Source organism: Ambystoma mexicanum, chromosome 5q, assembly GCF_040938575.1.
Source record: "Ambystoma mexicanum isolate Mex_15411 chromosome 5q, UKY_AmexF1_1, whole genome shotgun sequence".
Taxonomy (NCBI): Eukaryota; Metazoa; Chordata; class Amphibia; order Caudata; family Ambystomatidae; genus Ambystoma; species Ambystoma mexicanum.
Window position 1 is genome coordinate 1,300,853,052 of NC_090933.1, and position 13,348 is coordinate 1,300,866,399.

The 13,348-nt window shown below is 45.6% G+C and overlaps 1 protein-coding gene across 1 annotated transcript in view; it reads right to left on the reverse strand.

Moving 5' to 3' along the window:
* The window catches only part of WDR97 (WD repeat domain 97), an 847,808-nt gene extending 837,545 nt beyond the window's left edge, over positions 1-10,263 (reverse strand). The window contains exon 1 of the mRNA XM_069621894.1: positions 10,178-10,263. The gene's annotated coding sequence lies outside the window, so the exon portion shown is untranslated. The remainder of the gene's footprint in view (positions 1-10,177) is intronic.
* Between the last annotated feature and the right edge of the window lie 3,085 nt (positions 10,264-13,348).

The following is a 13,348-nucleotide window of genomic DNA, read 5'->3' on the forward strand; positions in this document are numbered from 1 at the left end:
GAAATGCATCTGCCATCAGTTGCCAATAAGCGAGGTCCCAGGCTCCTGGGGAAATGTTTCAAGTTGAAAGCTACTAGCCAGGCACAATAAAATTCCCCTCCCCCACCCCGAGGCTTCACATACACACAGCACACCATTTCTTACTCGCCAAGAGTCAATTAAGCTCATAATTATGATTATTATAGTTTGGGTTCTTGCCAAGCTCATATGGACATGCTCTTGGTTACCAGACAAAAGAACACTACTGTCTCCAAGCGTAGGCCCCTGAGCGGTTCCTCCCCCCTGCCCCACCAAAAAAAGGGCACAGCAAAGGCTACCTTCCCCAAGGAAATGCCAATCACAGCACGACAAGCTCAGGTGGATGTCGAGTATTTGACTGGCTGTTACACTGTGTTTCTGTTTGCTGTATTGAAAAATAAAAACGTAAGAACAGGAGATGAGTGGCTGGCCAGATCCATCTTGCCATGGCCTATGGCAGCGCTGAGAGGAAAGGAAAACCACCTCTCAGACTCATGAATATTTTCTGAATCAAGTCAATAGGATCTTGCTGCAGAGACCAGGTCACGTGCCCTCAGGCTAATAGTAGTAATGATGCCACATTTTAATCTTTTTTTTGTGAAGATTTACTCGCGCCAAGCACCGTCATATTTTTTTTGTTATATTACCCAGATTAATGGTACTCACATAATCAACCTCAGAAGGAATAAAGGCTGTGATTGCAGGCTGTGCCTTGTGCCTAGTGCCTAGTGCCTAGTGCCTAGTGCTGAACTCTTCCAGTGTTGTGGGATTGCACCCATTCTGCACTGCGGGATAGAGAGGGGTAGGAAAGCCATGGACCACTTCATCCTGCACATACATTTTAGACCATTTTATAAAAGATTTAAACATTTACACCCTGGATGGGGCGAGCAAACCCGCTCTTTAGATTACATATCCCGTGATATATCCTACGAGGTTTGCTTGGAGTGGGTAGCAAGATTATCATTGAGATATTTGCCTGGAGTCAGTTTGAACAGCAGTGCTTAAAACTGCAATAGTGCCCTCAAAGCGCTTTAGTGAACGATGTAGGCTCCTGTAGGCCTATAATAGATTGGTAGCAGGAAGCAGCGTATATCAGTGGGGTGTGTGAAGTAATGTCTCCGACGCTAAGAAATGTGTTCGCGTTCATTCATTTATTTAACCATGTAGATAGTGATATGTTATTTCTATCGCGCTCGTACACAAGTGTTTCGGAGCGCGACGAGGCAAGGGAAGGGGAACAGGGGAGAACAAAAACAACGATCTTACTAGGCCCAGTGACATTGAGGATGCGCAAGTGCATGGGAGATGGAGAGGGGTAAGTGCAAGGGAGGGGGTAGAGGTGGAAAGTGCTGAACAAAAATAAAAAATAAGTAAATAAAACATGAATAAATAAATAACAAAAAGGCAACACACAGTGTTAGTGCAGCCGGTAATTGCTAGGAAAAAGGCAATAGACCGGATGTGGTTGAATAAGTCCAGAAAAAGGGGGGTGGCTTTAGGGTTACAGATACAGACCCCTGAGCAAGGGATTGCCCGCGGGTGGGCGGCAGGGTGAGCAGCTACCTGGGCCCTGAAAAAAGAGGGAGACCAGGTGCACAGTGCCGAGACAGAACAGATCAGCAGGGGAGAGGAGGAGAGAAAGCAGGATCAAAGAGGAAGGTCTTGAGGTGCTTCAGGAACCGGAGATGGTTCTCCTCAATCATAGCATAGCAAAGACGCTAAGCAGCTTCAGACTAAAACATAAATGCATGCACACATATATATGTAGTTTGGCTGGGATGAGAGTGTGCATTTCAGAAGTCCCTGTGTGTAAGAAGCAGCCATTATTAAGGCGGCCTGTGAGCCAATAGGATACCCCGTGGCCATAGGGCCTTGGACGAGGGGCATCTTAATATGCCAAAAAGCACTAGATGCCCACCTTCTTTAGAGAAGTGCACCCCCACAGAACATGGGTGGTACCATCCGCGTGTCACTCTGAAGATATTCCCAAGGAATAAAGTGGGCGGCATCTCAGATCCTAGTGTTAGCAGCTGAGGTGATGTGCCCGGCAGCAGATGACATAAAGGGCATTATTCGGTTAGGAAGGGGATTTCCAGGAATGAACATCTTCTAGATATGCGTTCCACCCACAGAGCTAGGCGGATGCCAGAAAGCAGGGATGGGGCGGAAGCTCGAGGTTGGCCTAACGTCATGATGACCTCTACTTTTCATATGCTGAGTAATGTTGAACTGCCTGACGGAACTGTGTTAGCTTTGGGCTTTGCCTCACATTTTTGATTCGCTGAGTTCTGCATCTTGTATTTGTTTTAGGATTGTTAGAAACGTTTTGAGAGCCTCTGGAAGTGATATGCGTTTGCGTACAGAACAGTTGGAAAGTGGGCACTAGCATTCAGGAAGCGACGCTTCCTTATTTAAGAGGTTACCAAGCGTTTTGTAGAAGTGTTTTGAGACACATCTAATGTAAAGATTTGGGTTGTGGTGGTTATAATGTTGGTTATTGTTGGACCTCATGTATGCCAGTGAGAGGAAATGAGGGACACTGTTGTGGCTCTTGTAAATAAAGTGCTTATGTGTGTACATTGATGCTGGTTTTCCTTGCCACCGGTGTGTTGAATGCAAGTGTTATTGGGAGTGCTTATCAGAAGTATTATACTGTTTCCCTACCTCTGTGCTTTAGGATACGTCAAACAGAGAGATTGCTGCACCCTGTAAGTATATTGCAAGGTTCAAATGGTTGCTTATACAGCTATGAAAGAGGACCAACTACCTGGTGCCCCGCGCATACCTAATTGACTGTGAAAGCAGAGATCAACTCTGAACCTAGAGGGAGACCTTCTCTTCTCTCCTGCGGCTGGTAGCCGATCAGCTTTTTCCTAACACACAACAGCAGGACCCCTACCCCCCCCATTCCCTCCCCTGCCGCAGTTGTGCGAGGCCCTTGGGGTGCAGGATCCTCACCTGGCTTAGGAAGGTTGTATACCAACTCGTGTCAAGAGTTATCTTACCAGCTACCAGAATTAAGGGGTTTTAACCGCAAAAACAGTGACAGCTAGAAGCAAAGCAAGTAGAGAGAAGGCTTAGCAACTCTAAGTTATCTGCTGAGTTACAAAATGTGAGAATATGGGATTGTACAAGATCAGTTTAACTTTGACACAAGATATGGACATTATTCATATGAACCGAAGCAGAACTCAATGTATATATGGTTGCAAAAAAAGCAGTGGCATTAGAGAATATGTTGAAATCAATGGATCATTAACTGTCCAAAATAAAAGAGCGAGAGTGTTGCCCAACAAAACCCCTCGTTGATTGAATGCAAAATGGCAACAGAATGCCAAGAAGAAAGAGAACATAGTAAACCAGAGATGTCCTGGAGAATGCATCGTTGAAAACATTTTGGTAGCTCAGGAGAAGAAAGGCACAATCCACTTCCTTCTTTAGTTCTGGCTCTGGCAACTCGATAATTGACTACATCCTCATTCCACCCCCAGCATAGTCAGTTTTCAGAAAGACAGAAGTGCAACAACCATGTATTGCGAGGTCCCAAAACTCACTCCAGACTAGCTTCAAGCAGCAAATAGGCTCATTCGGGAGGGAGTGAAATCAGAAGGTGTGGGGGTGGGGGGGAATGGGGACAAAGAAGTATTAAACAGCTAGATAAAAAGTGAAGAAACCTCCTGCCTTAAAACCCAGCACCTGCAGCTAAACAACACTCAGTTGCCTGATGAAGCAAGAGGCAGTCAAACCGATATACCCGAGTGCAAATTCTTCATCTAGGAGCCATCAAACCTTCCTAGAACTTTGTTTTGATTCAGAATGTAAAATTAAAATGGGAATTAAGAAATGTACTAGGAAAATGAGTTCAAAATCAAGTAGTCCAACAATGAAGATTGGCCTATGATTACAAAATTGACAGTGATCAAATGTGGCCAAATTTGAGAGAGCATTCAAGGAAAGGCCGCAGATTGACTCTGGGGATTGTAGCCTCTGCTGAAAATGTGGCTGCTAGCAATGAAGTGAGGATCACACAAGCAAAGTTTGGACATAACACTACAAGCATGATGAAGGAGAACAACTGGACAACTAATTATGAGACCACATCACAAGAGCAATTACACAAAAGCACACCAATTGAAGAGTAATCAGAACTTGCTGAGACAAAAATCGCACCAGAGACCAAACTTCTTCCAAATGCACTTTAAACCTTCAAGCAAACCATGAAGATACTGGTAGACATACATATGATATGGCATTTATAACATGCCTGTACACAAGTGTTTTAGGCACGAGAAGACAAGAAAGGGGGGAAAAAAGGAGGACAAAACAACGATCTTACTAGGCCTTGTGTCTTTCAGATCACAGAACTGCAGGGAAGCGGGAAGGGGAGAACTGCCGGGAGGGGGGAGGAGGAGGGAGTAGTGCTTGTAACTCAATAAGTGCAGCCAGCGGGTGGCTCATAAGTGCAGAGAGAAGCGGCTGTATGGTTACAGGTACTGCCCCTTAAGTACTGGTAGAATTTGGAAGCAGTGCAAGGGCAACTGGACATGCAGGAGCCTGGGCCCCGAGTTCAGGGTTGTATTTAGGTGACCAGTGCGCTGGAGCATTCAGGTGAGTCAGCAGGGGAGAAGAAGAGTGAAAGCGGAAGCAAAAAGGAAAGTCTTGAGTCGCTTAAGTACAAGAGGTGGTATTGCTCAAGTGTGAGAGAGGCAGGGAGTCTGTTCCAGAGGGAAGCCCCAGCAGAGGAGAGAGACCTGCCCCCAACTCTCTGCTTGGAGAAGCATCTGACCCTCAGAGAGTTGGAGGTGGATGAGCGGAGATCGAGAGAAAAGATGTTTTGGAAGAAAAAGTTGGAGGTAGAGCGGTCCCAGGCCCCAGAAAGCCTTGTGGACGATGCAGAGGATCTTGAACTTGATCCTTGCAGCCACGGGGGAGCCAGAGAAGAGATTTCAGGGCTGGAGAGATACGATCCCTGGGTTTGAAGTCAGGAACAAGTCTTGCAGTCCTGTTCTGGATGAGTTGTAAAGGTCGAAGAGTATAGGCAGGAAGATTTAGAAAGAGGCTGTTGAATAGTCCAGCCTAGAAAGGTCCAGAGCTCTGGAGACAGTGAGCTTCTGGAGGAAAGTGAGAAAAAGAAGAATGCCTCTGAGGAGGTGCAGCTGATAGTTTGACTTCTTAGAGACGTCAGAGATGTGAGAAGAGTAAGAGAGGGTGGAGTCAAAAATGACACCAAGGATCTTAGGCTCACAGGAAGGAGCAGTAAGAGGGCCCAAAGTGGGGGGAGAGAGAGAGAGAGAGAGAGAGAGAGAGAGAGAGAGAGAGAGAGAGAGAGAGAGAGAGAGAGAGAGAGAGAGAGAGAGAGAGAGAGAGAGAGAGAGAGAGAGAGAGAGAAAGAGAGAGAGAGAGAAAGAGAGAGAGCGAGAGAGAGAGCCAGGTGCCCATATGAGGAGGATCTCAGTCTTACTGGCATTAAGGCAGAGATCGTTGCTGGCACACCACTCCTGAATTGCGACCAGGCAGTCTGGTATGAGTGAAGGAGCAGAGGCGGCTGAAGGGAGCCAGAAAGAGATCTGGATGACATCCGGATAACACAGAAAATTGGAACAGAAAGTAGCGATGCAGAGGGCAAGAGGTGCCAGGTAGTGGTTGAAAATTCAGGTAGAGCGGTCAGACCCCTGTGGAACACCACAAGTAGAGAAAGCGATAGAAGAGAGGAAAGACCCCAGTTGGACCTGAGAGGGTCGGTCGGTGAGAAAGGAGGTCAACCAGGCCAAGGCCTAAACAGTGATACCCAGGTTGTCACAGAGGCAATTGAGCAGGATGGTATAAATTGACTGTGTCAAAAGAAGAGGATAGATCCAGGAGAACGAGGACAGAAGGGAGATTATAGTCAATATTGGAGAGAGCAGGTCTTCACGGGTGTTCAGGAGAGCAGTTACATACACCACTGAAACAAGGTCACCCCAGGATTAAACTTTCTGCATCCTGTTATACCCAAGAACTGACTGACAACAAAAGTACTATCCAATCACCAAAAAAAGCTAGCGCAAAAGACATATGCACGAGAATCCCCTCAACTTAAATGTGTTACACAGTACTCACCAGGCACTCTTCACTGAAGCTAAAAGCTGTACATTACGCTGTGCCTATCATGCAGCCGTAATAAAGGTCTCTTTGTGGCAGTCAAACATTGCTCAACCCTACTGCTTGACCCTGTAAACTCAAGTCGACAGGAAAGTGTAATGCAGTTAACAATTTCTTCTACACCAAGACAGATAAAATCAGACAATATATCAATGTGTAAAAAAAAAGGTGCTCCCCCCCCCCCCGCTCAAAATCCCACCTCATGCAACAAAACCCTGGACAGACTTCAGACCCCTCGTCCACATAGGGCTCGCTGAAACTACACGTTACTAAAACCTACATCATCGAAACACGACATCCTTCCCGCCACCAGATAATTCCTAGGATACACCCGTACCCCCTCCTCCAAATAGAGAATGCCTCCCTCAATCAGGACATCTATCCAGGCAACTTAAAAATAGGATTAATCCACCCACTCCTGACCCAGCGACCTTGCCAGCTACCTGACAATCGCCAGCCTTCCGTTCATTTCTAAAAGTCATTGCGAATGCAGTTGCCAACACACTCCATGATCAGGTTAACTGCGTGGCTTGCTTCTGGACTACCAATCTGGATCTGGACCCAGATACAGGACTGAAAATGCCTCTATTCAGGGAACAGGTGATGCTTTACAAACGTTGGATCAAGGGGACTCCCGCCAAGAGGCTACCAAGGGTGGCTGAGTGACATACAACTTGCATTAATAGCGACAAAAGAGAGCAAGGCTAGATAGCCTTCGGTGTGGGCTGCACACCCAAACTACCACTCAAGTATTGGTATTTTTACTGACATCCGGTGAATCACACCCACATAACTTATTCCTTGCAACTTTCGTCATCAAGTATTAGGAGGTTTATTTGCAGATGCAAGCCATATGCATGCCTATGCATTTCGGACAGTTAGACGTCCTTCTTCAGGGCGTGATAGCAAGCCATGATAGCAAGCCATATGCATGCCTATGCATTTCGGACCGTTAGACGTCCTTCTTCAGGGCGTGATAGCAAGCCATGATAGCAAGCCATATCCCTATGCATTTCGGACAGTTAGACGTCCTTCTTCAGGGCGTGATAGCAAGCCATGATAGCAAGCTATATCCCTATGCATTTCGGACAGTTAGACGTCCTCCTTCAGGGCGTGATAGCAAGCCATGATAGCAAGCCATATCCCTATGCATTTCGGACAGTTAGACGTCCTTCTTCAGGGCGTGATAGCAAGCCATGATAGCAAGCCATATCCCTAAGCATTTCGGACAGTTAGACGTCCTCCTTCAGGGCGTGATAGCAAGCCATGATAGCAAGCCATATCCCTATGCATTTCGGACAGTTAGACGTCCTCCTTCAGGGCGTGATAGCAAGCCATGATAGCAAGCCATATCCCTATGCATTTCGGACAGTTAGACGTCCTCCTTCAGGGCGTGATAGCAAGCCATGATAGCAAGCCATATCCCTATGCATTTCGGACAGTTAGACGTCCTTCTTCAGGGCGTGATAGCAAGCCATGATAGCAAGCCATATGCATGCCTATGCATTTCGGACAGTTAGACGTCCTTCTTCAGGGCGTGATAGCAAGCCATGATAGCAAGCCATATGCATGCCTATGCATTGGGACAGTTAGACGTCCTCCTTCAGGGCGTGATAGCAAGCCATGATAGCAAGCCATATCCCTATGCATTTCGGACAGTTAGACGTCCTTCTTCAGGGCGTGATAGCAAGCCATGATAGCAAGCCATATGCATGCCTATACATTTCGGACAGTTAGACGTCCTCCTTCAGGGCGTGATAGCAAGCCATATCCCTATGCATTACGGACAGTTAGACGTCCTTCTTCAGGGCGTGATAGCAAGCCATGATAGCAAGCCATATGCATGCCTATGCATTTGGGACAGTTAGACGTCCTTCTTCAGGGCGTGATAGCAGGGCGTGATAGCAAGCCATATCCCTATGCATTTCGGACAGTTAGACGTCCTTCTTCAGGGCGTGATAGCAAGCCATGATAGCAAGCCATATGCATGCCTATGCATTTCGGACAGTTAGACGTCCTTCTTCAGGGCGTGATAGCAAGCCATGATAGCAAGCCATATCCCTATGCATTTCGGACAGTTAGACGTCCTTCTTCAGGGCGTGATAGCAAGCCATATGCATGCCTATGCATTTCGGACAGTTAGACGTCCTTCTTCAGGGCGTGATAGCAAGCCATGATAGCAAGCCATATCCCTATGCATTTCGGACAGTTAGACGTCCTTCTTCAGGGCGTGATAGCAAGCCATGATAGCAAGCCATATCCCTATGCATTTCGGACAGTTAGACGTCCTTCTTCAGGGCGTGATAGCAAGCCATGATAGCAAGCCATATCCCTATGCATTTCGGACAGTTAGACGTCCTCCTTCAGGGCGTGATAGCAAGCCATGATAGCAAGCCATATCCCTATGCATTTCGGACAGTTAGACGTCCTCCTTCAGGGCGTGATAGCAAGCCATGATAGCAAGCCATATCCCTATGCATTTCGGACAGTTAGACGTCCTCCTTCAGGGCGTGATAGCAAGCCATGATAGCAAGCCATATCCCTATGCATTTCGGACAGTTAGACGTCCTTCTTCAGGGCGTGATAGCAAGCCATGATAGCAAGCCATATGCATGCCTATGCATTTCGGACAGTTAGACGTCCTTCTTCAGGGCGTGATAGCAAGCCATGATAGCAAGCCATATGCATGCCTATGCATTGGGACAGTTAGACGTCCTCCTTCAGGGCGTGATAGCAAGCCATGATAGCAAGCCATATCCCTATGCATTTCGGACAGTTAGACGTCCTTCTTCAGGGCGTGATAGCAAGCCATGATAGCAAGCCATATGCATGCCTATACATTTCGGACAGTTAGACGTCCTCCTTCAGGGCGTGATAGCAAGCCATATCCCTATGCATTTCGGACAGTTAGACGTCCTTCTTCAGGGCGTGATAGCAAGCCATGATAGCAAGCCATATGCATGCCTATGCATTTGGGACAGTTAGACGTCCTTCTTCAGGGCGTGATAGCAGGGCGTGATAGCAAGCCATATCCCTATGCATTTCGGACAGTTAGACGTCCTTCTTCAGGGCGTGATAGCAAGCCATATGCATGCCTATGCATTTCGGACAGTTAGACGTCCTTCTTCAGGGCGTGATAGCAAGCCATGATAGCAAGCCATATCCCTATGCATTTCGGACAGTTAGACGTCCTTCTTCAGGGCGTGATAGCAAGCCATATGCATGCCTATGCATTTCGGACAGTTAGACGTCCTTCTTCAGGGCGTGATAGCAAGCCATGATAGCAAGCCATATCCCTATGCATTTCGGAGTTAGACGTCCTTCTTCAGGGCGTGATAGCAAGCCATGATAGCAAGCCATATCCCTATGCATTTCGGACAGTTAGACGTCCTTCTTCAGGGCGTGATAGCAAGCCATGATAGCAAGCCATATCCCTATGCATTTCGGACAGTTAGACGTCCTCCTTCAGGGCGTGATAGCAAGCCATGATAGCAAGCCATATCCCTATGCATTTCGGACAGTTACAATTTGTGATCAAAAGCAATTAACCAACATGATTCACCAGCGATTGATATCAAAGTAACAATGCATGCAGGCCACATGACAAGGGCAAGCACAGTAACAAATGGTAGAACATAAGTGACAAAAGGAAAGAAAAAACGAAAGCATTCTGTAAACGTTAAATGACCACCACTGTTTAGTCACCAGATTAACAATTTTAAATGCCTGCCTGCTTATTGTGCACACGAGTCTACGTGTTGTTTACCTTTAGTCCCACAAACTGCCTTTTATCTCCGGCGTGTTTCCAGGATTCCCCCAGTGATTCGGGTGATATATATGTTCCATGCATCGTACCTCTTACGTCAGACTAACCTTGCTACTACTAGTTTGTGTGTAAAGAAACCCCAGTATCTTAGACGGCACATTGCACGTGTAAGACGGCGTTGCATATATACTTCACCTATCTCCATATATCGCTGCTGAATCTGCAATGTGCCACTAATCACCGGCTTACCTTTTCGATTCAGATCGTCTGAGATACGAAGACCGAGACTTCGGCATGCAGGCAGCTGGGCTCCGGGTCCCTCACGTTGACTAGCGAGTCTCTCGTCGCTATGGCAATGGTACTAGACATCGAAGATGTCCAGTGAGGTGCCGTGCGTACTAATGTGGCGGCCATCTTGTAATGCTGTCTGTTCCCACTGCTCAGTCGCATTATGCGCCTCTCTGCATGTAGTAGGGGGGCAATTCTGTCGCGTCCATCAATGCTAATGGCGCTACCTTTGCCTGTCTCTTAAAGTGCGCCGCTGGCCTTCCTGGCCATTCAATAGTGCAGGCCATGTTCACCTCTTACAGTGCCTTCTGCTTTGATACCTGTGTAATGGGCACGCTGTTCGCGTGTTGGAGTTACTGCTTGTGTCTATATTTGAAATCGTGTGCTGCTCAAGGGATCTACAATTACCCATGCGTGTCTAGCCGGGAGGCGCTGCCCAGACCTTGACATAACTTCATGTAACGTTGATAAAATCTGTAAACAGCGCAACTAGATCACATAAAAACGAGAAAAGACATCAAAACCATCTCATCTTACTAATCATTTACATGCACTCATCATTATGAATCTTGGCCCACAACATGCATCATGTCTCATAAAGTGAACGTCAGCAATAATCATGTGTCATCTGGGTATAGGAGAACCCTTAGGTGTGGCATCTGTGAATGCTAGTAACAATAATATCTAATTCTGGTATCCTTCATGTGGTAAAGTTCACTGCAGTAGTGTTCACTATAGTTACTACCATTCCAAATCCCCATTATATGTGCAGCTCACCAAGCTAGGGTCAGCTGAATCAGAACTACTGCTTAAAAGCTGTTGGCACTTCCATACTTGCCAACCCTACAGATTTAGGCAATAAGCTACTGCTTTTGAAGTTGCCCTACCGCCTACAGATTTCAGTGACAGATCCTACTGCTTTTTACAGTGGCAAGTAATGTATGTGATTCTAAGGCAGGCTCCAGGACAGAGCATGCAACACATTCATTAGTCTGTCTATACAGTGGACTGGTAGGTGATTGCTTTGATTGCACTCAGACCAATCCACTGACCAGACAGCTGCATGACTCTGTCCTGCACTCTTGCCGATACAACACTTAGGTGAACCAGCAGTGAAAGCAAGTGGCAGAGTGTAACACCATCACACAGCATTTGCCGACAATTTGGTGCTACCATTCAGAATTATACATTTCAACATTTCAACATCTTTCCATGTTGTGTTGTTTGTATGTCTTGTATTTTCCTGTGACGTCATTGTTATGGGAATTATTATTTTTCAAACTTGAAATATCCTACATAGTTTTGGTCACAGAATGTCGGTAAGTATGCACTTCTGAGATCTTATCCACTTCGATGGTTATTTATACAGGTATACAATAAAACATCATCTTCTTTCATACATTGGTGGTACATTTATTTTGCTTTACAATTTTTTTATTTTACTATTTAGTTCCTCTTATTTGTTGATTTCTTTGTAACAGTCCCTGATGAAGGTGAAATGAATGACCGAAATGCATTGGACAAACAAGCAATTATTGCAACAGGCCTATTACAAAATAATTTCAAACTAATAAAGAAAATTACAATTGAACTTGCATAAAGTCTTGACGTACCTTTTCATGAACAAGCATATATATTGTACAACAAAAAGTAAGGAACAACCAATAGTGGGATACCACGAAGGTCCTTCCAGCCGACTGGGACAACCAACCCAGCCACACACTTGTCATTATTTCATACCACCCCATTATGCAAACGGGGAGGCATCTGGCGACAGGACCAAATAACACAATTAAACCATCAATCTAGTTAAACTAATTGAAACAGAAAGGAAAGAAACAAAGCGATGCCCACTCACCCCCCATTCTGGACATTTATGTATGATTACCATAAAATGCATCATGCAACTACAATCCGATCAGCACATTTAGATTTATGTATATGCATTTGGCTTTAAAGAAAGCAATTCAGATCCCATTCTCCATTGATGCCGTTGGGACTTAGGGCATCTAGACAGTCTATCCAGAACGCTTCTCTCTGTGCTCTGAGTGTTTTATAGTCTTTCCTGTGACCTTTTGTAGTAATGGTTTCCAGAACCTGAAACCTTAATTGCTTGTTTGTCCAATGCATTTTGGTCATTCATTGTGCCGTCTCAGAGTCTTCTTATTCCGTATGCACGATTTGTGTTCACTCATCCTTATACACATTTTTCTTCCTGTCTCGTCCACGTAGTATCTACCACAGGGGCAATTGATACAGTTCACCACATTTTCTGTCAGGCAAGTTGCATAAGACTTCAGAGGAATTAGCTCTCCTGTGTATGGATGAAATACAGTCAGGCCTTTGATAAAATTGTTACAATTTAAACATGGAAACGTGCCCTTGTTCTTTGTTGTGGATCGTTGTTTAGTACTTGTATTGCTGTTAACAAGAAGATCCCTTAGATTATTGCCCTCTGATAGGCAAAGGTAGGTGGATTGCTGAACAGGTCTTTCGTTCTTTCATCATTAGTGAGGATATCCCAGTGTTTGGTTATGCGTTTTCTGATTTGATTACTCTGTGTGGAGAATTTTGAGACAAACATCACTGCTGGCGCTGTCTTACCCAATTTCTTAGTCGGTAAGTCTTCACATGCTTTGGTTGCTGTTTTGGTCATTGCCGCTGCTAAGTTTTCTTCGGGTTAGCCCCTTTCCTTCAATTTGGTGCAAAGGTTGGCAGGTTGTATATCACATTCCGATTGGTCACTTACAATCCGCTTTATTCTCAACATCTGACCGTAAGGTAAGTTCTCGAGGGTCTATTGTGGATGAAAACTTAATCTGTGTAACATATTGTTGCTGTCTGTGGGCTTAGTGAACATCGTTGTTGAGATATTATGGTCTCGTACTTTAATTTCTATGTCCAGGTAGTGTATACCGGGATTCCCAATTTCCGTTGGGAATTGTATCCGGGGGTCAATGGTGTTTATGTATGTCAGAAATTCATGGAGTAGTTCTAACTCTCCTTCCCAAACTCTGAATATGTCATCTATATAACGTATCCCTCGAATGATATTCTTAGACCATATTGGATGGTTGAGTATGTGTTGAACTTCAAATCTACTCCAACTCCCTCAAAATCAATCCAGGCAAA